The sequence below is a fragment of the Bactrocera latifrons genome, unplaced genomic scaffold (genome assembly GCF_001853355.1).
Source record: "Bactrocera latifrons isolate USDA-ARS-PBARC rearing strain unplaced genomic scaffold, ASM185335v1 scaffold_53, whole genome shotgun sequence".
Lineage (NCBI taxonomy): Eukaryota > Metazoa > Arthropoda > Insecta > Diptera > Tephritidae > Bactrocera > Bactrocera latifrons.
This window is the reverse complement of record NW_017537190.1, coordinates 701,166-726,252: the sequence shown is the minus strand read 5'-3', so window position 1 is coordinate 726,252 and position 25,087 is coordinate 701,166.

The window sequence follows — 25,087 nt, the reverse complement described above, 5'->3', positions numbered from 1 at the left end:
CTTGCTAGCCGCGCCGCATCAAATCAAGAAACGAAGAGTTTCCTCTTCAGCGCACACAGAAAGAGATTTTACGCAAGCGGAGACCGTTATAAATCGCTGTGGGCCTTCATATTCCATGCAATGCGGCAGCTGGAATTAATTTCTCTCAACTGCGACGGCAAGTTGACCAACAACATACACAACCACACACATACACATTAGAGTACCACGCGTCAGGCATTTGCATGTATGACTGCGTGTGTGTGCAGATGTGTGCTGACACTTTCAAAGTCATTGCTATTGACATTGCAGTTGTTGCTGCTTTAGTTTTGTCTCTTGATAGGCTCAGCGCATCCATTTCCGCAGCATTCGTTTAATAAAAACTCACTTCGCATTCACCAATACCGCTCGCTTCCGTTTGTGACCTACGACCCATGGTCACCAATAAATTCAATTAGCTCTTGAGTGAGTTATCTGGTGTGGCCCTGTCGTAAGCAGTCGGCGACGTCTACAGGGTTGAAGAAAGTGTGCTGCTGACACTTGGCTTAGCCAAGCGGTCGGTCGGTCAAGCTGCTGTGTTGGCTATGCTTAGCGACTGTCTCTTATACACATCTAGATGTGTATAAGAGACAGGTCGTAAGCAGTCGGCGACGTCTACAGGGTTGAAGAAAGTGTGCTGCTGACACTTGGCTTAGCCAAGCGGTCGGTCGGTCAAGCTGCTGTGTTGGCTATGCTTAGCGAAGTGTCCACGAGTAGAGCTCCGTTGGCTTTAATGCCACAACAAAACGCACATGCACACGTGCAGTCACACCCAGTCACTTGAATAGTAATTGCTTTTATTTTATTATACCCACTGCAGTTGCATGAATCTTTCAATAGCACACCCCCGCGCATGACCAATGAGGCCCGTGTACGAGGGGAACACCACTGAGACAACAAACTGGCCAGCGTAGCCACAAACTAAACAGCAAGCTGACAGTTGGTAGCACTTGCTCTCTCTGCTACTTCTCTCTCCAGCCTTGTTATGTGTCTTGCAACACCTTAAGTGATTTCATTGCATCTCAATTTGTATTCAGGACATCACAACTTGTCTAACCGCCCGCACAGGCGTCCGTTGTGCCATCAGAAACTTGTTTTTACTCTCTACGGCATGAATTCAAAGTTCTTCGACTTTTACAACTTTTGAGTTGCTTTTTATGTTTTTTATTTTTTATTTTTTGCATTCGTTTTATTTTAGCTTAATCCATATACTACATGTATTTTTGTTTCGATTTTGGCCAAAAGCTACTCTGCTGTACGTCACTTTAATATTCCGGTATCGATTTCATATTCAAAGTATATCACATTTTCGGCTGAATTTCGAGCGAAAGAGTGACAAAGAAAACAAGTTGTCAATCAGCGTTTGCTATTCAAAATCAGTTAAGGTTTATTTTAACAAACTTTTGATTTTTGCGAGGAAATTGAAAGAATTAATTTGTGTCCGATGCAATAGAACTCTTGGTTCTTGAAGCAGTGGTGATTTTTCTCTTCGATTATATGGTTGCACACTGATGGCAGGGCAGTTTCTGTTGAGCTATGCCTAGATAGCTCGAAAACCGCTCTCATTTATTCACTTCGTACGACGAGGAAGTTTCCGATATGTCAGAACACTACATCCCGGACTACAACAGGATGCTACTTGAAGTCTTCATAATGAGGTCGGTATGGTTCCAGTTAAGGAGCATAATAAAAGATTCTTCCTCAACTACGTTGACGACATTTAATAATACGCCTACCAAACTTCGCTTGCAACTAATTTCAGACATGCACTGACCACCATTCATAATAGAGCCATAAATACCTTCAGCGAATTCCTCTTAGTGAATGGTGTACTTGGAGTCAAATCACCACCCCTTGCAGAAGAAAGCTCGAGTTGCCGCGAGAAATGAGAAAGACCCTTGCCCAGCTGCGTTCTGAATATTTTAGCAGGTTAAACTCGTACTCATCCATAATCGATCCTGATATATGAAACATAATTCTATCGTACAACGTGTCTCCGCATGACACTAGCCACTTCTTTGCATGCCCTGTTAACCCTACTCATCTGACAGACTTCTCTCTACGGCCCAAACCTGTTGAAACAGCGAGTTCTCTGGGTTAGGAAAGCCGTCTTGTTCTGACAAAGAGCGTGCTCAGAAAAAGATGCACATATATTTATATATACAATTAGCCAAGCGGCTTTGAGATCACCTTGATCTCTTAGTTGATCTTGTAGTGGGTTCCAGAATACAGTGATACGCCTGATAACTGTGCAGCAAAAAAAACTGCCCAAAGTAAGAACCATTCTACAACTAGACTCCGAGAAAGAAGGAGTATATATGTATGCATGCCTTTGGTTACATATAGATATGTGAGAATGAGTCCCGATGGAGCCAATCCTTTAGCTGCTTAACAAGCAGACAAGTGTGGCCTGAATGGAATATATAGTCGCATATGCTGACCATTGAAATTCAATAGAAATGACACAAGAAATATAAGAGTGCTAACCGGTCACAAAATAATTAGTAGACATGCCAGTAGAGTAGGCACACCATATACAAAAAATAACGCTTGTCACCAACAGTATTGGGCCAACTGTGCACTATACTGGCCACTTCTACATTAATCCCGTAAAACATATTAGCCTAAGCTGATCCACTGAAGTATAACTAACCTAGCATTTTTATGACAATATAAGATATTATAAGCAAAATTAAGATAGAGTCTATCAAATTTTAGCCTTCATTTAATAATGTCTCTGCCAGCGAAATGAATGAATTCCACTTAATTCCACATCAAAGCCATCCATCACTTAACTCCATGCTTTTACGCTCCATTACACTTCATAACATCACCGCTGGCATTAAGATTAACGCTCGTCTTGTAAGGTTGCCAATAGCTGCGGTCTTTATTATAATAAACGCTTAAGAAATTTCGCATAATCAATGATTTAAGTGATTACTGGAACTTTTGTATTATTGCCAGTTTTGGCACATTAAAGACTAAGGGCATATTTGTATATATGTATGTATGCACATATTGTAATGCTAGCTACAAGCGGATATTCCCAGATGTAGCAGTCAGCCAGCGTCACTGCCAACAAGTAAAAAACCAAGCGAAATTCGCAGGAAGCGTGTAACACTCAAAGGAAATATCAAGTAATATGAGTGGAGAAAAGAACATAAAAGGATGCCAGATATAATAAAATACAGTCACCAAAATAAAATAAGAAAAACTTAAAGAAAATTCGTGGAATGTGTCTCGTATTGCTGCGTACACACAGAGTGGCGTTGCAGAAAATTTAAAATTTTCATACTCATGAGGGCAAGTGCATAAAATATATAAAATACAAATATATAATATAGTATACTATATATTACAGTGACTACGAAATATCGCTGCAGAATTATTTTGTTGGTTACTTCAATCAAGTGGTCGCAGAATTTTTACATTTCAGCCGCATTGCTGGAGGGCATGCTCTCATTTGTATGGATTTAAACACCAAACAAAGTAAAATATTTGTGTTGGATAACTCTGGAAGTATGATGTAAAAAGTACTTGAAGCATTCTAAGTTATCCAAAAAATTACTAAAAATATTGCAAACATATCCATTTCAATATTTATTTAACTATCGGGAGCTTATAAGTACACATTTTTTTAAAGATTTTCAAAAAAAAAAAAAAAAAGTAGTTTAGTTCAGTAGTTCAAAAGTAGTAGGTTAATATCTTAAAAAAAATATTATATTTGGATTATTGTCATATATTCAACTTCTTCAAATTTTGCTTAATCCTTTTGATCGACTGAAAACGGGTTCCACAGAACGGCAATTTTATTTAGTTCGTGAACAAAAAAAATCACATTCATGACGTTTCTGGCTTTGGATTTGGTCAGAACCATGGCTCGATGTGATGATGCATTATCACCGTGCAAAATACATGCATTTTTCTTCCACAACTGTGGTCGTTTTCAAGGAATGTTCTCGCAAATAGAACTTTTTATTGTGCGCCTTTCCCCTTTGGGGTTGTTTTTTTTTTTTTTTTTTGCTTCCATTCCGACGATTGTTGACTTGTTTGGATGTCAAGATCCCATGTCTTACCGGCAGTCATAATATTCTCCATGAATGTAGGATGGTCATTCGTACGTTCAAGCGTGTCCAAAGAGAACTTATCGGGAAGAGTCGAGCGATAACACGTTTCATACACAAAATATTTAACAAAATCATTAGAATATACCCACATTTGCTTTCATATTTTCTTTTTTTTTTTAATTTCATTTTGAAAGACGACTTTAATTACAATTTCCGGGTGCTTTTTTATTACAATGTATACAACTAGTTATAAGTCTTATATTTTCTTCACTACTTTAACATTTCAACAGCCTTAGTTTGAGCCTTGACCTACCAGCTTTGAACTATTAACTACACAAGTTTGCCTAAACTGTTTTTAAAAACTTTTTTAAACTGAGAAAATTTCATGAAAGTTTTACTCATGCATTAAATAGCCCTTTCAGTTCAATGAATACATTATTAAAAATATGTATGTGCTATAAGAAATATAGAAAACTTCTTTCTACTTTAGTGTGTAAAAGGTGAGCTTTATCAACCTAAAAACTGTAAAATGTAAGCGGATTGTAAGCTCTGCCAATTTAGCAACATTTAGTAATTTGTTCCAATAAAGCACAGTGACCCTTCAAATTTTTTAATTGTATTAAGGTTTATTCACCCTGGGGCTTCCTGGGCTTAATAAAATATATTTTCCATGTGGTTTAAGTATTCGATGACTAGTAATAAGTGTACAGCGTGGCGTATACGTGAAGTTTGGTCTTTAAAAAAGTTGTGTGGAATAGCTTCATTATATGCTGAACGCAGAAGAAAACGTTTGGAGACTTTATAATAATTTACTTAAAAGATCATCGTTAGGTTTGGCCATTTCCGTCGATCTGTATATACGTGAACAAGTTCCTAAGTTTTAAAGACATCGAACTGAAATTTTGACGCAGCCATTTCTCACCAACAAGCTGATCAATTATCCGAACCACGGTTACCAAACCACCAAGGCATATAGCTGCCATACAAACTCCAACTCAAGCCCCTGTATATAAAATCTTTTTATTTGACAAGGTGTACTTTCCACGTCTTAATAATATATCGAATTACTTACACATACATAGTTATATGAACGTGCCGTGAATATACATTAGTAAATTACCCTCTCACCATTATCATTTCCCCAAAGACTCGTAATTATTATTCCATCATTAAATAAGTTTCTAATTCACACGCATTGGTGACCTTAGTTGATCCCCTGCTGAGCGCGGTCAACTGGATTACCAGATTTCAACTGATTACAGTCGGCTCTATTGGTACATGCGCTGTTATCCGCACAAACATGCTTACATAATTGAAAGGTTTGTTATTAGTAAGCTGCGATTACGCAAATCACTCATTGTATCGCTTCAAAGACACATAATAATAATTAAGGTGCATACGTCAGCGGCTCGCAGGTACACAGCCCTCCACGAGCGGGCGTAAGAATACTAATCTGTGGGTGTTTTCGATTAGAGTCTGCAAATTACACTTCAATGACTTGACTTGACAATGTTAATGAATTTTGTCGTTTATTTGCTGGCATGTGTGTTTAATAGCCAACTGCAGGTGGTTGTTTCGGTGGTAAAGGAATTTTATTATGGAAGTTCCTTGTGGTGAATACATGGTTATTTGTTTGGGACATAAATACAAAAAGTATATATAAACTATATAAATTTGCGAGATTATATGAGTTTTTGAGGCTAACTACAAAACTTTCGTTATTAAATATTTATTATGAAAATAAATCATTATAGGGATCCTTAAGGCGCTAAAACGGGTCAATTCGATAGAGACACGCAAATTATAAGCTTAGTCGACAATGGAAAATTTCGGAATTTCTTCAAATATTAATTAATACATACCTTACAAAAACTAAGAATTATGAAAATGAGCTTCATTAAAGCTAAGAAGAAATTTCACAGTCGGTATGTGAAAATATAACATATATTTAATAACACTGGAAATTAGTTCGGTTTCTCGAATTATATATTATATTTTTAAACATTTTTGATAGGCTTCTTTCTGCTTGAAATGCAAGTAAACTCGTCTTCAGTTCTTTCTGAAGGGAATATTTTTCAGTAAATAATTGAAGTGGCACTATCGTAGTATTTGTAAATTTAACTTGAATAAAAAAAAAAAAAAATAAAAAAAACTATCGTAGTATAAATCTGAAATTTTCCCTTTGAAACGTTGGCTGCAAGTGTATCACCAGTGATCGCGACAAGACTATTCCCAGGTGCCAAGCCAAAAAATACATGTTGCGCTTTGGTCTAGGCATGTGTCACCGATAACACATTGACCCGACTATTTTTGCTTATCTGTACAGTAATGGCATCCTCAGAGACGTCGTACAGTACGCATCGAAAACAGTCTTGTTACGGTGGAGGAGAGTATAAAATATAAAAGGTCCGAAAGATGATCGGTGAGAAGTGGTCCGTATTTCTTTAAGGGGCCACTAGGGTAATCTTTTCTCTAAAAAATTTTTTTTTGCATTTTCTGTTCTTTTATTCCTTTGGAATTAATGTAAAAGCCCACTTTAACTACTCAACTGATTTGCTTAATTATACCCTGAACTTTCACATTTGACAAGATATATTCACGAAATTTGGTATAGAACAATCGGAATGAAGTTCATGTATGGAAAACTTTCACATTCGACGTGGTATCTTCACGAAATTCGACATGGATTACTGCTTATGGTAATAATATAATCTCTGAAAAAAATTTTCAGATCGGATTACTATAGCTGACAACAGAAATGTACCTGTGAAGGGTATTTAGCTTCGGTGCAACTGAAGTTAACGTATTTCTTGTTTTTTTTTTTTATGTTCACAAAACGCCTGGCTGTCGTCCCTATATTGTTTATAATTAAAGACAATGTCTTGACAAAATTTATGTAAAAAATCATGGGGAAAAATTAAAAAAAAAACGTTAATTACTTTTTTATTTATCAAGATTTTTTCATGATTCTATTTTACGTACATTTTAAGAATAAATTTTTTTTTTTTTTGTGTTTCAGATGATCCCAACATGAGAAATCGGGTCCGCTACGCAGCTCATTCACCAGCCATTTCTCCGACAGATGTCATGACAAAATTCCGAAAAAATTTGTTCATACACTCCACGATATTTCACATGATATGTGGAAAAGTTCTATTTTATAATAAAAATTTCTAAGAAAAAAAATGTCAAAAAGCAGGCCAAATTACCCTATTGACCCCTTCAATAGTCAATGCGGAACCCAAATTGGAAACCATGCTTAATGACGTTTTCATGCCTGAATTGGAGAATGTTAATGTGGACGACTTTAGTTATAACAAGACGGCATTACATGTTTATTTAAAATTTATTTAAAGTTTATTTAAAGTTTCCAACAATTTTTCGCTCATTTGGTTCCAACAAATAACCTTTGTAACCTTTGTAAACCTATTTTTTTTTTTTTTTTTTTTTTTTTTTTTTTTTTTTTTTTTTTTTTTTTTTTTTTTTTTTTTTTTTTTTTTTTTTTGCAGATCACATTAGCCAAAACACCATAATTGTTCTGACAAAAAGCGTGCTTTCAAAACGAAGTTAAGTCGGTTTGAAATGGCTAAAGTCACTTAGGTTGCTATCGAATATAGTGAAATAATGACTTGAACTCTTGTTGGTTCAAGCATACATTTCACCATAAACCTGGAATGGGTTCCTGGACACAATGATATTCCTGGTAGCTATGAAGCAGATAAAATAACTGTAGCTATAATAGTTTCAGCATAAACTCCACTAGACAGAAGAAGAAGATGGTATAGAAAATATATTATGCGAATGCAAGGTCGCGTAAAAAAGAAAAGAATTGCAACTATCGTGCAAAAGTTTCTTGGTTCTACCTAACCACCTACCTAAATATCAAATTGGATATTAATACAGGCAGATTTGACACAAAACGAAAAAAAATAGATTTACACGTAGTTTAATACAATTCTTTATTACCGCGCTCAAAATAGTTATAAGTCCCAGCTATCATTGCATTGTATTATTTCTGACCTACATTATTTTAGAATTTCTTGCTAAATTAGGCGGATCAAGATTTGGCGTCAACAGACATTTCACTAGTCCTTTCAAATGTTATCAGATGGTAAGCTAATAATCTAAAACCAAAACTGATTTAATTTATGGTTGGCAGATATTTTTAAGAAATTTTATACCTTCGTATTCAAAATACAAGAAGAAGCTCAACTCAACTCAACTTTATTATGGCTTCAATGTATCGCCGGTTCATTTAAGTTAATGCTGAATCCAATAATTACTTAAACTCGAAATACTCGCATTTTCAAATATCTGAAGTCGGCATAAGACAATAATTTTCCTCCGTCTGAGTAAAATCTTTCTTTTTTCACCAATATAGCCAGAAACATTAAATGTTTCCCTAATTTTTCAAGTTTTTGTCATTGTTATCCTTCAGCTAACAACAAAATATGAAAATTGAAAAAACTCAGAACAGTAAACTTCAGTTTGCAACACCGAAATCCATCATCAAGTTTTCATTTAATTTTTGATGTTTCGCCAAAAGTTTTTCAAACACATACACACCCACAAATAGTTGGTTATCCAGCAATTTCGTGTCATTTATTATTCGGATTGTCAACTCCGTTATTTGCATATCAATTTCGCCGTAATCACACGTATTTACTTAAATGCAGCGCCAAAAACTTATGAAACGGCGCGCTAAGTTTTGCGCATTGTAATTTCCAAAACGAATGCAATAAATAAATGACACACATCACAACTGCAAAACTGCAATCAATTTTAATGCTGTTGCCAAAAACACTGCATTACACAAATACATATATCAATATATACATACATACATATATATTTATACATATATATATGTATATATATATCGCATGTATGTTATGAGCGGCTTAAAGCATATGCAGCTGGCAATAATCCAATGTTCTGTGTAGTTTATTATGCATGTGCGTGTGTGTATGTATGAGGGAAGTGCATGGTAGCTAAATATAAAAGTTTTGTGGCACTCAACCGCAGCACCGAATATGATCCATCATAACTGGCAGCGAGAAGATATTAGACTTCTTGTTCATCAACGGCAACTATTCAGGCGGCAAAATGCGCCCATTAGGAAAAATTAAAATTGCTTTTGAGTAAAGTTGAGTTTTAATAAAAATTTATTGTTGAGACATATTATATTGGATGGTCTCTTAAGAGCAATGCTAACAAGCACAGAAGTCTGAAAAAATTATGTTATTATTTGTAGAGCAAATTACGAACTGTAGAAATAAGTTCTGGGCTGAAGGAGTGATTATAGTTAAGCCAAAAGATGAAATTGAGAAAATAATGTCTGCTGAAAAAGGCACGTCTAAATATTTTATGCATGCAAAATTCTTGCGGTTGTGCAGAACGAAAGTGTTGCGTGTCGCTATTCTGAACCACAGTAGTACTATTACTCTAGAAAAAAAATTCTACTGAGGTAAGTAAGTTAAGAGATCGTATCTGCGGCTCACACAAAAAGATTTCTCGCCTCTTGGACACTACCTTACTGTTGGCCACTATATATTCTTGAAAAAGTGGAAGACAACAAATGCCACCAACAATCTAAGCTGGAGGTCACATGCGGAATAACTTTTGCAAACAGGTGCTACTTTGGTATCTCTACGCACTTGAAAAACAGATGACTCTTTCGATGATCAAAAATCTTAGTTTTTTATAAGGATCTACACATTCCCGTCTCAATATACTTCACAGAAACATAGACGATTACGAACCGACATGAGTATGCTCTAGGAGCATTCTTAAAAAATATTCTCAGCAAGGTCTTTGCAGCTTTCCGCCTGAGCAATGAGTACCCATGAATATGGAAGTATGAACTGCATGAGTTTTGCGGCGACATAGATGTAGTTAAGCACATAAAAATCATTTAATATAATTGGTAAATGATATCGTACGTATGAAAAAAGAAATAACCATGCTCCAACAAAACTCTTTCCATTTGAATCCCACGCGTGAACAATGGAAATAGGGTCAATGGAAGAACTAAGTACCTAGGGACCTGTCCGCACTTGGGATACACAACTGGCCTGACATGGCAAAGGAATGGAAATTTTCCTTCCTAAGCTTGTAATATGATTAAACATATTCAAGAATATATTTTATATTCTTTGCTACAAATAGATTTTGAAGCTACTCTGGACGTGTGCCGACTTCGACAGAACTTGAGGTCAGACCTGGACAGCTCTGTTATTAATAACTCATTGAGGTTTCTTCAAAATCTGACCACTGGTAGGGAAAATTTAAATTTAGAATACTTTCATTCTGATTTTATTTTGACGCTTCGCTGACAGCTTTCCATTTACCAGAGGAGTAACACATGATGCTACCGCCAAGTGAAGTTTTTAATTTTACATTAGAAAAACAAAAACAAACAAAAATACATGCTCATGCATGCGTTGGATAGTATAGATTAAGGTCGTGATGAAATCGCGAAAGATAGCTTCTAAAGCATACATGCCCACTCAGTATTTGGGTTAGGGGGAAGTCTAGGTCCCCATGTTGTCTCTCAATTAATGAATGGATGTCCGGGCTTAGTCTGTGGGTCCACCTTTGGTTGAAGTTTGCCACCGTTGCTGCCACATTGTGATGCGTTTGGTCATCTTCGCTTTTTTTACGCCCAGAGATGGCTTCGATAATTGTTCCAAACATGCAAAATTCGTCTCCCAGGATATCAAAGGGCGGTATACTAGCTAGAACTTCAGCAGTGTCTCTTGATAACGTTCAGAAAGAACTTTTTACTTGTCCAGCTGTGAGCCAATGCACAGCGTTTATTTATTTAGCAGATGATTTTACCTGTATATCTATTGCCTGCATTCTTATTGTTGCTGTATACAATATTCCGAAACTCATTGCTTTTCAATTAAAGCTCACTGGCTAGAACGCACGCTATTGGCCATAATTCTTGATAGAGCATTATATAAATATTTTGTTTGCTTTACACGAAGTATACGCCAGGTGTTCATTAACTTTTAATTTGAAGTATAATGTCACTCCCAGAAACTTCAGTTGCGAATTTGAAATAATATCACATTCCTCTTTGGTAAATGATACCTTTTCTTCCACCTTTCTTTTGCTTATGAGCAAAACTTCCGTTTTCTGTTCAGCCAACTCTAAACTTACGGTAGCAATTCATTGACACAGTCTATTTATGCTATCAATGCATTTGCAATCAATGCACTATAAGGTCATTCACAGATTCGATTGTTTTACGTTTTTTGGTTGATGTATTCTTAACATCCCGTCGTATATCAGATTCCATTTTTCCGTTCCGTTCTTTTCATGGAATTATGACTGGTCATGAAAAATGAATTCATTACGATATTCCCGAATGCTAACCTTTATTGTAGAACTTGACCAACCAATCAGATCAACGAAGAGACCGATTAGCCTTGGCGCTAGTACAATACTCTGTATTTGATGGATCAGAAGAGCATGCGGTATTATAAGCTTCTAAAAGTGGGTGAAACCATTAATGGTGAAAGTTATCGACCATTACACAAAAACGAATAAAATTTTATACTATATATATGAGACAGTAATTTTCTAACGGCCATATGTTGCAAGACTAGTTAACAACAATTTGCAAAAGAGCGCCAAGAAAGTTCTGTGTCAACCGCCTTACAGCTCAGGTCTTGTTTCTTACTAAAGTCACTTTGATACAGAAGGACCTCACTGGAATACGGTTTACATCAGATCAGGATTTTAAAAAATTGATTGATTCATGCTTTGCCGACAAGCCGACGTAGTTCTCTTAGGATGTAGTCTACAAACTGTCGGAAAGTGGGGAAAATGTTATAGATTTAGATGGCCGATAATCTGAATACATATTTTGCTTCAACAAACATACAAGCTTCGTAAAACAAACCGCACGATGTTTAAAATATGTATTAGTATCAATTTAAAGTATATAATTTGATTTCTGATTCGTAAAATTTCTTTTGGTGTAGAAGGACTTTGTTATTCCAAATTTTGCTGCTCCCAGCAAGGTACTCACAGAAACTACACCTATTTATATACTTATCAATATCTAGGTGTATATGTCTGCATATATATTTCCCATAACTGAAAGGTGGCGCACAAAAATAGAACGTCCTTGAAGCGTTCAAGGGTGTGTGAGTGTGTAATATCAGGATGTGGTTGTCATTTTACCAAATGAACGAACGTAACACCAAGAAAAGCCACAAATGGTGCTTGCATGCATCACAATTAGGCGACCACAATGACGCAGACACATACACACACGCTCACACACACACACACACAGAAGCGCTTATTAGGAGCCGAAATAAAGTGTGCTGGCAATATACAACTATAGTTATAGGAATACAGATATGTATGGTATATATATGTATATATACGAGCGCTTTCCTATATATATCTAGGAAATTGCTTGTTTTACTATTAACTGTAAACGATATGTTCAGAGCACCACACACACATACAATTTTTGTTAGCCAGCAAAGCAGCACAAGACATAACAGTTGTGTTGGAGATTTTGCTATTGTTATTTTTGTTATTGCTGCTAAAGCCTCAAATGATATAATGAGAAGTGCCACTAATCCCACTGTCGCACACAGACGCATGTGACTCCTGTTGCCACACAGCTGCATGTACATATGTGTGTATATGCTTCTGTTCGTCCTTGCCACAAGCGTAATAGTCACTGGACGTTGCACATATTAAAAAGCTACAAACACAAATACTATATAAAGGTATACATACCCACATACGCACAGCTATCCACATATATAATATATATGCATGTGTATGTAAATATGTATAAACAGTAGCACGAAATGAAAACTAGTTGAGAAGCAAGGACTTGCCGGGATTAAAATAAATGCTTACTGCATTGCAAGCGGCAAAACGTTGACAAAATTAAGGATTTCAGCACATGAGCCAGCGTATGTGTGTGCGTGTATTACTGCTAGTAGCAGTAGCCAGTGTGTCAGGGCGTATGCGCAACAACGCCAGCGCCTGCAGCTGAGTGTGATAATGACCATGATGAGTGTGATTTCAACTTATGCAAATTCGACTGCGTCCCAACTCGTGCTGAATATGTACTTACCGAGCAGTATGCGCATCCCCTTTTTGCTTCGCTTTGTCTCGCTACTTTAATCCCTGCAGTATTCTTCTCGCTACTCATTTTGGTCACTTGGCTCTTTGTGATTTTCTACTTTGCAAAGAAGACTTTGGTTGCTTCATTCCTTTTGACTGTGTATTTATATGTGTTTATGTGTGTGTCTTTACATATGTTTCAGCGTGTGTATGTACATGTATTCATGTGTGTGTGTGTTGTACTATTGTCATTGCTTGACAGGCGTTAAAAATTGCTTCCTTGCACACTCAAACACACTCACGGCTGCGTTGAAGCGTAGTTTGGTGGTAAGCCTTAAATGACGAATGAGATGAAAATAATGCTGCTGCAGTTGATTGCTATTTATTTTGTATTTTTCATCTTTAACCACGGTGTATATCCTTAGATGCTAACGATGTCTCAAATTTAACATGTTTTCTTTCAAGGGTAGAGTTAGCGAACTGGGTATATACAAAATGGTGAACATTTTATTTACAAGTAAATAATACTTTGTTGACCGCAAATAAGTCATCATTATCAACTCGTTAACTTTGATTATTTCTAATTTTTTTCTCCACCCAAGTGGCCTCAGTTCTTTCAGTTTCGAAGGAATACATCTCCGACAAATTGACTAAAAATTGATCATTCCCAAGCTTAATATTCTAATGCTTCCTAATTCTAAGCTATATGATTTTCTGATTTCAGCTTTGTCTTTATGAATGTTAATGTTACACACATTTTTTCTTCTTCTTTATTGGCGTAGGCCCTTCTCCAACTGGTATTTCCAACGGAGTAGAGATCTTTCTCTTCCTCTGCTTCCCCCACAGGTACATGGCACTCCTCATCATACTAGCTGTTCTTTTTTATTTTCCGAAAACCAATGGTTTCGATTGCAGCCCCAAAAGAACTTGAAAATCCATTCCACAGTTCCTTTTTAACAAGTTGTTGACGAGTGCCCTCAGAGAGCAGGAATGGACGTCGAGTTGAAAATAGTTCTGCTGTCTGTTGTGATTGCAACTTCTCGACATCGAACGTGCGTTTTTTGCTGCACAGAGGCGAGGACGTATCTTGCCTGCAACAAGCTAGTGGTCTGAGGCGATATTAGGACCTCGGAACGCACACGCATTTGAAACACTGGAATCGTGTCTGCCATCTATCAGAACATGATCGATCTGGTTGATGGTTTTTCGATACGGAGACAGTCAAGTGGCTTGTTGAATTTTCTTAGGCTGGAATCTAGTACTACAGATAACCATATTTCGGACAACGGCAATGTCGAGCAGCATCGATCCATTTGGATTGGCTGAATTTACCGACCGTAGGGCCAAAGATACCTTCTTTACCCACCGTGGAGTTAAAGTCACCGAGCACGATTTTAGTATCGTCTCATAGGTGTGCTCCAAGCGCTCATAGAAAGCATCTTTGGTCATATCGTCCTTCTCATCCGGCGGAGTGTGGGCGAAAATTAGCGATATGTTGTAGGAATTCGCTTTGATGCGGATTTTGTCTAGACGTTTATCCGCCGGAGTGAATGACAGTACTCGGCAACGGAGTCTCTCTCTCACCCCGAATCCCAAGCCGAACTTGCGCTCTTTTATATCGTAACAGTAGTAAATGCCACAAGGACCTACTCGTCTCAGTCTTTGTTCTGTCCAACGCATTTCTTGTACGGCGGTGATATCAGCCTTTACTCTAACGAGAACATCAATCATATGTGCAGCGGCACCTTCCCTATTAAGGGACCGGACATTCCAGGTACATGCCCTTAAATTGTCCCTAATTCGTTTGTCATGGTCGTCATCAAAAGGGGGTTTTCTTCCGAGGCGCTTCAATGTGGCCTTTTTTGGGTGGCGGTTGCCAAATCCAGCGCACAACCCATAGGATGGTTCTGCTTCTCACTTCAACTCGAATTTAAAAGGATGTTCGTTGGCTACCCAAAGAATACTATGATTAAAACCGGAAGTCGTGAACTGCTTGAGTCATATGTAAAAGAATCGTTTCTTGAACTGCCAAGCAAATGGCAATCAAAGAATTTTCATCACTTGCGTGAATTTCTACACGTGGATCCATCCTCCAGAAGTAGTGCTTACCGGTGATTAAAAACGTGTTATGTACGACAAAGACGCAAACATGTTCATGGCCGGCGCAAGCGGAGGTTTTTCTATGTGTTCGTAACTGACAGCGAATCATTAATTATAATCTACTCCACCTCAGCCGAACGCTTAATTCCAACCTCGACATTTGCACTGTATGATGGAAGCAATCGCTCAGAAGTAGACGTCTTTGGCCAATAGTAGAGGAATTGTGTTCCAGCATAACTACGCCAGGCCTCACATATCGAAAGGGACTGGGCAGAAGTTTCGGGAGCTTTGTTATTGCGTTCTATTGTATGTAACTTATAGACAAGATCTGACACCAAATGCTTACTTCTCTCTATGATGATCTTGCTGGTGAAAAATTCCCTTCAAGAGAATCTTGTGAACATCGGGTGTCCGAGTTTCTTGCCTAACTAAACCAAAATCAGGACTTCTATGAGAGTGGTTTGATAAAATTCCCAACAAAATGGTACATACTTGATCTAAATCAAAATATGCTAACTATACTCCTTAAGTGTAATGCAACAGAAATGATTTTATTATACTCTCGCAACAAAGTTGGTAAAGAGAGTATTATAGTTTTGTTCACATAACGGTTGTTTATAAGTCCTCAATCTAAAAGAGTCAGATATAGGGTTATATATACCAAAGTGATCAGGGTGACGAGTAGAGTTGAAATTCGGATGTCTGTCTGTCCGTCCGTCCGTGCAAGCTGTAACTTGAGTAAAAATTGAGATACCATGATGAAACTAAACGTGGTAAACGTATTTCTTCGCTCCATAAGAAGGTTAAGTTCGAAAATGGGGAAAATCGGCCCACTGCCACGCCCACAAAATGGTGGAAACCGAAAACATATAAAGTGTCATAACTAAGCCATAAATAAAGATATTAGAATGAAACTGAATGGCACAAAGGATCGCAATAGGGACGGGCATATTTGGACGTAATTTTTTTGGAAAAGTGGGCGTGGCCCCGCCCCCTACTAACTTTTTTGTACATATCTCGAAAACTACTATAGCTATGTCAACCAAACTGTACAGAGTCCATTTCCATATACAGTTCAAAAATGGAAGAAATCGGATAATAACCACGCCCACCTCCCATACAAAGGTTCTGTTGAAAATCACTAAAAGTGCGTTAACCGACTAACAAAAAACGTTAGAAACACTAAATTTTACGGAAGAAATTGCAAATTGGAGCTGCACCCAAGCTTTTTTTAAAAATTGAAAATGGGCGTGGCGTCGCCCACTTATGGACCAAAAACCAAATCTCAGGAAGTACTCGACCGATTTCAATGAAATTCGGTATATAATATTTTCTTAACATGTACCAAATATGGGTGAAATCGGTTCACAACCACGCCTGAAATCTCGATTATCACTTTATCATGCGAGAGTATAAAATGTTTGGTGACACCCGAACTTAGCCCTTCCTTACTTGTTTTTATTAGACTTTAAGTAACACCATACATGTCACGCGTTTTGAAGCCAATTTCTTTAAAGAGCTTTTTTATTATTATTTATATTTTATGTTTTGTAAGGTCGCTTTACCAAACGTGCCGCATAATGCGTACTCACTTGGCGAGAAATATGACAAATCCACTACTGCCATGCCATACCTCAGGATGGCATGATCCCATCGAAATATTACTTACAATTGTATGAAAAATGCGCTCATCACACAAAGGCATGACTCCTGCCACTGACAATTCACTTCACGCAAATGTTTGATTGAGTGCAGTCACGCTTTCTACATGTCAACGCCCACACACAAAGACACGTCAACACATCTCCACACACACACACTGCACACCCCCACCGCCTATCAACGCCTTTGTTGGCGACGTGTACGTGGTTTATCGCATGCCACATGCAAATCACCAACACTTAACTGTGTGCCCAGCAACTGCTCGGGTACTTAACTATTTATGGACGATTATATGCACGAACCTCAGCATTAGCCAGCTGACATTTACCTTGGAGCTCAACACTTTCGACGCAGCTCGGACAAACTTTGCTCTGTGACCCATCAGCTGTCGCTTCGTGATCTGTTTACCAAAACCCGCTAACACGCTGCAACTTTGCGCTTAATCTCTAATGCATGGGCTTTCCGTGTTTGTGTTATGAGAGGTTTGGAGCAGAGTCCTCATTACTCTACTTAGGCGACAGCGGACAAAGCCCATTTTGTCACAATGTTTACAGGCTCACCGTTTTGTTCGAGCAATCACGGCCGTGTGCAAAGACGCCCCCAAAATGTCAACGCTATTGTAGGCGACTGTTGTTTACCGTTAACTTCACTACCTGCGCACGTGGCGTGTCAGCGTATTTTAATTTAATTTGTTCCTTTACTTGCCTTTCCGCTTAACACGACATTGAGCGCGCCGACACCAGCACAGCATTGAGGACCCTTCACTGCCATGCGTTCCTTTCGCTTCTCGTTCTTTCGGCTGTTCAGCCTTCACATCGTTAGGCATTTTTTGACTGTTGTATTGCTTAAATTTCCTTTTGCTTTCTTCTTTAATTTTCGTACGAGTGTTAACAATGGGCGAATATCTCATTGCGCCTACATTATCCTTGAGGCTCGCTGAGGCGTTATCTGCTGCGCTCTTCGCCTTGTCCTTGTGCAGTCGCACTGCAGCAGTTTTCGCTTGATTTCTTGTTGTTTGTACGCTGCAAGGATTGACGTCTGCACAATATCCGTTCGTCGGCGTTGAGCTGTTGAATGTGAAAAATGAGCTCATGTCAGGAGTGATTTTCGTGGGGCTTTTATTAAAACGTTGTTAATTTTAAGCGGGTCGACGCACCTCCCGCTCAGCCCATACAGCCGTTCCTAGTAAGCTGCCGGTTGCGCTTTCCTCTGCCAGCAAGTTCATTTCTCTGCCAGCAAGTGAGTTGGTTACACAATGCGACATCAAGTGCATTTTCGTAATTAAAATTTCGGTGGGATTTTGTGCCAAGACACTTAACTATTTTCTTTCTTTCGCTATTCGCCTGCGTTCTTCTTTATTATTTTACATTTGCGTGTTATTGTTGTTACTCGTTAAGGCATTGCCGTCGTGCGTTCGTTTATAATTACCACCACGAAAATGTATTGGCATTTATTCACGCTTCTGACATCAATATAATTGTAGGGGTTGATTTCAAGGTCGCAACAGCCAATAATATTGGCAATTAACGGAAGCGTAAGTAAATGCTGGTAGTTTTCGTGCTTTCTTTTCTCAATTGGGGAACCCGATGCCATTTTTTTCTACTGTTAACATAATATATTTTTTATTCTAAGAAATAAAACTCAGAGTTTCATAATGCAAGTCGAATAAAGAAAATTTGTAATAAAATATATTTTTTATACATTTTATATAACTTTATTCGATTTCAAAACATTGTTTCTTGTCAAATGAAAATTACTGGAATATATGCTGTAGAAGGTCAACAGGATATCAAATCATTTACAATCTTAGACTTTTTCATTTCTCAATGCAATGGAAATGTGCTGAGGTTATTTAATGCTCAAACCCGTAAAACCTGAACATCTGGTAGCGTCTACTTCGGCTACTGGTAATTATCTCGAAAGTACTCGGAAGAATATTTTTACGCAGACTTTTGCTGGTGTTGGAAGACAAAAAAGAAGATTGAAATGATACCACTTGCTGGACCTACCCTTTCGATTCAATTAATGTTTAAAATTTTATTTTATTTTTATGTTTCTATTTTTTTATCTACTTAATGTCATACTAATATAGTTCATTCTCATTGCGTTTTCATTAAATTTAACTATTATTTTTTATAAATAAACTGATTCTAAACATATTGAAATTTACAAAAAAAGTGTATATATAAAATTAACTATTTTACTCAAACTTTTTATTATCCCAAAGATATATGTATATTAATATTTTACAAAGAAAATATTCAAAACTCGCCCATAACAACGTCATTTCCGGCAGTCCCGCGGAAGTCCTTTACCGTTGACAACATAACTTGGTGCAGCATCATCAGGAGTAGAGAGAAGAAAATACGTATTTTAATTAAGACCAAAAACCAGGTATTAGAGAAAGGAAAAATAAAAAAGGTGAGCGTATATTTAAGCAATACTTTTACAAAAAACTACAAATTTTCGTAAAATTTATTCGACGTTTTTTTATTACTTGTATTTGCAAAAAAATCCTTCATTAAGACCAAATAAATAATATCCAGAAAAACTATGTAAAATTTCATGAAATCGATAAAGTACTTCTTGACAACCGACTTTGAAAAACGAGTTTAAAGTTTGAATGACTATGCAGCTGACCTCGAGCGCGATACTTTTCAAGGCTCTATCTACAAAACTATTACGCAGATCAACTTGAGTACTTAAGACAATATCATAGAGATGTTATCGATCTATAATAAGTAAAAATAAATAATATAATAAAAACAAATGTTTTTTTTGTTTTTTTTTGAAGCCGTAAAATGCATATATCCTCTTTGTGACTTAAAAGTTTTTATCCGCGTTCACATAATGATGCGTTTTCCTCTTCTTTAGATTCTCATGGATCGATTCAGTTAAATGTTCCAATATCACATAAAGATGTCTGGCTGGATAAACTCATACAGGATTGCTTACGGTTTTAAGAAATCGAGAATCACAGCAAATCTCTAAATTTCTATAAGAACACATGTTGTCATGGGTTATGTCGGAAGTGTTTTAGAGAATCTACTTTATCAGAAATATTTGAAAAACACACAGTATTCAGGAAACGTTGTGAAGGCGAAAACTTGCCTCAGGCGAATCATACATCCACTTATGCTAATGACGATAACAACGAAAACTGTTGAAGAACAGTGCTTGAAATGCGTCGTGTTGACATTAGGTAGCAAGCAGAAAATCTATGAATCGCCTCTGCACAGTTTGGTTAGCGTTTTGGGTATGAAACGGTCAATAACTAACCTACTTGTTGGCTATTTTTACCACTTTAAACAAAAATCTACTTTGATGAACGTGCCATAAATCCATCGAAACTATTATTAGCCAATCGTTGGAGCAACTGAAGTCCATCTTAGCTGAGGACGGAGACAAGTAGATGAAAATTGGCATAAGCGTTGACATACTATGTACTTGTATTGGCTCAGGAGAATATTTTGAAGGCAGTAATAAAGATTTGTATTGAAAACTTATTTATTTTTTAACTTTTTATGATCTTATATCAACGTGTTAAACTAGGTTTACTATGGTATTAAAGTATGGAAAATGTTGAGACGCTACTCTAGGGAGTCAAAAAGCTTTTGTTTAAATATTCTAAAACATTCTGTGGGGTTTTAAGACCTTAAAAATCTTTCTTCATTCGAGTCGATTTTTATTTTACGGAGACAGCATCAAAAAGGTTAAGGAAAATAACGAATTTAGCTGGAAAAATGTTGATTTCACATTAAAAAGAAAGAGAGAGAGAAATCACAGACTGTATAAAGATCTCTCTCCTTTACATTGGGGTTTACTGACGACGTCGCCGAGTTTCTGAGAAAATACCACAATTTTGCAAAGCAAAAAAAGAAGTTCCTAACCCTCAGATAAGACTACTCGATTCTAACGAAAATAAGTTTCGATAGCCAATATATTCTAGGGCAGTTCGACCACTATATTTTCCTTTGAGGAAAAATTTTCGGAATTCATAGCTCTTAAGCCCAATTCTCGAAATTTCTTTCGTAAATATTAACAGCTCTTGTATATCTGTTAAGGTCGTACAGACTTGCTTAGATTGTTTTATTATCGCAATGGCCTAACATTGTCTGTAACCAAACAAAAAACACTTGAAAATACTAACCGAAAAAAATCCTACAAGCTGTGTTTGCATAGCGCAGAACCACAACAAGGTGTGGTATGCCACTAATGGAACAGAGTTTCCCTACCAGATTGCACTTCGGTGCAATTGAGAGCGTCCTTGCGTAGTAATTTGTGGCTTTATTATTTTTGTTTCCATTTAAATTCGAATTCTTCTTACTTTTAAGGGACAAAGTCAAAGCAAATGCACAGGAATATCGAAAAAATGCGAATTTTCCGCCTCATCCTTTTTCACAATTCACAATTACTCTTCGCTACTAGTGCTATATGCTAGAATACCTGCCTGCAAGTAAGCAGAAAACCAAAAGCAGCACTGCAAAGAGATAGAAGATACTCTTGAGACATCATTAACAACACTACAAAGTTCCTCCACATCATTTGCTTACATAAATCCTTCTTCTTACTTTTTATTTGTTTTTCTTTTGTTTTTTCTTTTATTTCTATCTCTCGGCTGTTTCGCTTTTTGGCACTCATTGCAATTACAGTTATGCCAGCGAACTACTTTTCTATTTACTTGTCTTTACTTTGCGTGTCTCTTCGTTCTCCGCCACTTTCGGTTTGGACTTGAGCTACGGCTCTTAGCCAGAGGCCTCTTGAGGCTAATTTGGCATTTAACGTGGCCATTAGTTACTTACCCAGTTTTAGTGGTTAGTTGATAAGTGGCTGCACTGAAGAACATGAGATGATATTTGTGTGTTGATGGTGGTGTGTGTGTGGGTGAAAATGAAATCAAGGCAACGGTGTCGCTCTTTGTTTAACCTGTCATAATTTCTAAAGCATACTTTTGGGCCGTGCATCCTCTGGCGTATCTCTCTGGTAGCTGTTGGTAATTAGCTCAGCGACAGAGCATCGCTTGCGCAAACAACTGAGCTTGCGGAGATTATATTTATTTATCCCAGCCGCATTTGAAACACACACACAGCGAAAAATAGCGCTTGATATTGTCTCTTAATTAAAGCATTTAATCGCTTAAAGCGAAATTATTTCTACAGATTGAAAATATCAACTACTCACCCACACTACCATTTCTCCTCACTGCTGTTTTGCACAACAAAGACATGCTTCGTACAATGAGTTGCGCTCGGATTATCCGGATTATGCATTTAAGCGCAAAAACATTCGCATTCACATACACCAAGAACAACAGCAACAGCGGAATGCATTCACCAGCACTACCAACGCGTTCGTGCATGAAGTGTTTGTTAGCGGAAAACAACAGCAACAACAACAACAATGTATTGAGTGTTAACAATGCAAAACAGCAGCGATAACAACATAACCGCTGCATCGGCATAAAAACAAAGCATCACATCCCTGTCATGAGACGGATGTACATATGTATATACAGGGTGCAATACGGAATTGTTGCAATTTAATAGAGCTGGTTCAGGTTTAATGTTTGTGATTTCAGTTAAGTTAGGAATGGTTCGGTTAAACTGGCCGGCTATCACGTCATACGTAGACCTACTGGTCCTTAGTACTGCTCGATGGAGATTCAATTTAATTTGAGTTGAAAAATTCATCACAAAGGACTTCAACTGTAAGACAAACTTGATTTCTAATTTTGGTAATCCAGTTCCTCGAACTCCAAAGCTCCTAGATCCTTGAGTCGAGTTATACATAGGGCAGCACAAAGGCAGAGGAGATGTACCAGCGCCTCTCACATAATAACTTCTATGCATATATCGTTAGCACTTAGTTATATATACAAATATGCATTGGCCTTTAATTTCCCATTCCGCCAATTCGGTGGGATGTCTGAAAGTATGCGCCCCAAGTGTTTAAGCCTTGAACTCCCAACACTCAAGAAGGAAGTTGTTTCCACCTCGCCTTCTTCCATACAGCGTCTGATAAGTTTCACAGCCTTACAGCATGGACACTAATAAACCACCACAACTAGAGGCTAGAGGCTAGCCATGCTGAGACCAAAGAATTCACTAGGTCTCTTGCGATCGATCTTGAGCCAAAAGGATTTTGCGACAGCGCATGTACCGATGCCTTTCCTTACTAACTCACCAGCTTTATAATTGGCTACGATGGCGCTATGGCTTGACACACAGCCTTATTACAAAGAGACTTGGTGCTGTTGGTAACGAGGTTAGGCACTTCAAGACCAACTCTGAACGGACTGGTACTGTGTTCAAGACTAGTATCGCCGCCATGATCTCAAGTAGAGTGGATGGTCACTTCTCTGAAGGAGGCTGCACTCCAGAGCAGCAAATATACTACTATTTAAATGGCTGCAACCTCGGCTTGGATAAAATGGAAATGGTCACAAATCTTGCAGATTGCTCCTGACAATATACCCAATCTTCAGTTTCAACAAAAACTATTCAAGCCACTAGGTGAAGTGAGTATTTAGATTCCAGTGCCTGCAGTTGATTTTTTTTACGGAAATACCGGTCAATTTGCAAGACATATAATTGAAATTTTGAGATAATATTTTCGGTTTGAATCGTATCTGTACTTTCCTTAGCTCCCATATACCTAAAACAACGATTTTGGAAAATCCATGTGACTTTATACCACGTATATCGGTCAACATGTGACTTTTCTCAATGAAAATGAGAGAGCGTGGTTTACTGATAAGAGTGTATCTTTTTGCCTAAGGTGGATAAAATTGGGCGGAAACTTAACCTAGCTCCCATACAACAAGCTTTAAAATCCGGTTATATTTACTACATATGATTGGCAATGGAAGACATGAAGAATGAAAAACAGGCAGAAAGTGCTGTGGAAAAAAGTTGATGCTCAGGAAAAACCTCAAACGGAAAAGTTATGTGAACGTTGTTCAAATTTTTTATTACAAACCCTTGAGAGTACATTGACTGGCCTCTTATATGGCTTTCTTTACGGCAAATTAAATTCTGTTGAATGAGGATCTTGCGCGAGGTTCGATCAGAAGATTTTCTTAATGGAAAAGGCGCACAGTAATGCTAATGAAATATTGGTGGAAGCTTAAAAATTACCAGAAGCCAAATATTCCAGAAAAACATAATTTTTTACTATATTAAGCAATAATTTCGCTTAATCTAGCTGATAATTTTTAAGAAAATATTTGTTTCGTTGTCGCAAATAAAACTGACTTATCAATTTTTTTTCATTCAGGCATTATTGGCTAGTGGCCCATTCAAAATTTTATCTGATTCTTTAATGTGACAAAAAAGTTAAAATTGTGGTAACTATTGTAATTGATTTAAAATCATGAAGCTCTATTAACTGACCAAACCACACTATGAATGAAAGTATACATGTTCTGCAATAAGTAATACCTTAATATCTCACAACAAATTGTTGGCTGATATCCAGATTTGACTTTTGCTGCTTTTTTGTGAAAAACAAAATGTAAACGAGCGTGACTATTGATGAACGCAGAGAAGCATTCAGCCGAAATATTTGCTCTACCGACCTGAATGCTCGAAAGAGGTATGGCAAACGCAGTAAGAGAGACTCTCCACCCTATATATACCCAGTGCTTTGCTATCTATAATATTCTTTGTCGATGCAGCAAGATATGTTTCATCATCACCACTGTGAAAAGTATTCAGAAATCCTACTTTTTTACATCCAAAGTAGCTTTAAACTATGAAATAACTTCTGTGTATATTTAGAGAAATAAAATAACTAACATTTAATTCATGAGCTTTGGTAGGTTTGTAATATTCAATTTTCAGGAATTCTAAATCATTTTATATAAAATAAGGATTTTTTGTGGTCTATAAGTAGGGTAATTTTCGCATAATGGTGTGACTAACTATATTTATGTAAAAAATTAAACAGTTTGCTTCGTTTAGTCTTCAAAATTAAAAGCTTTTGAGTATATCAAAATTCTTTGTTAACAATTACATTTCTTTCCCTATTTACATAAAATTTTGTTTATATTTTCTTTGCAGGATTTTATTAAATTCATTTCACCTAAACGACATTAAAAAAATTTTACCGATAAATCACAATTCTCTTATCTAAAA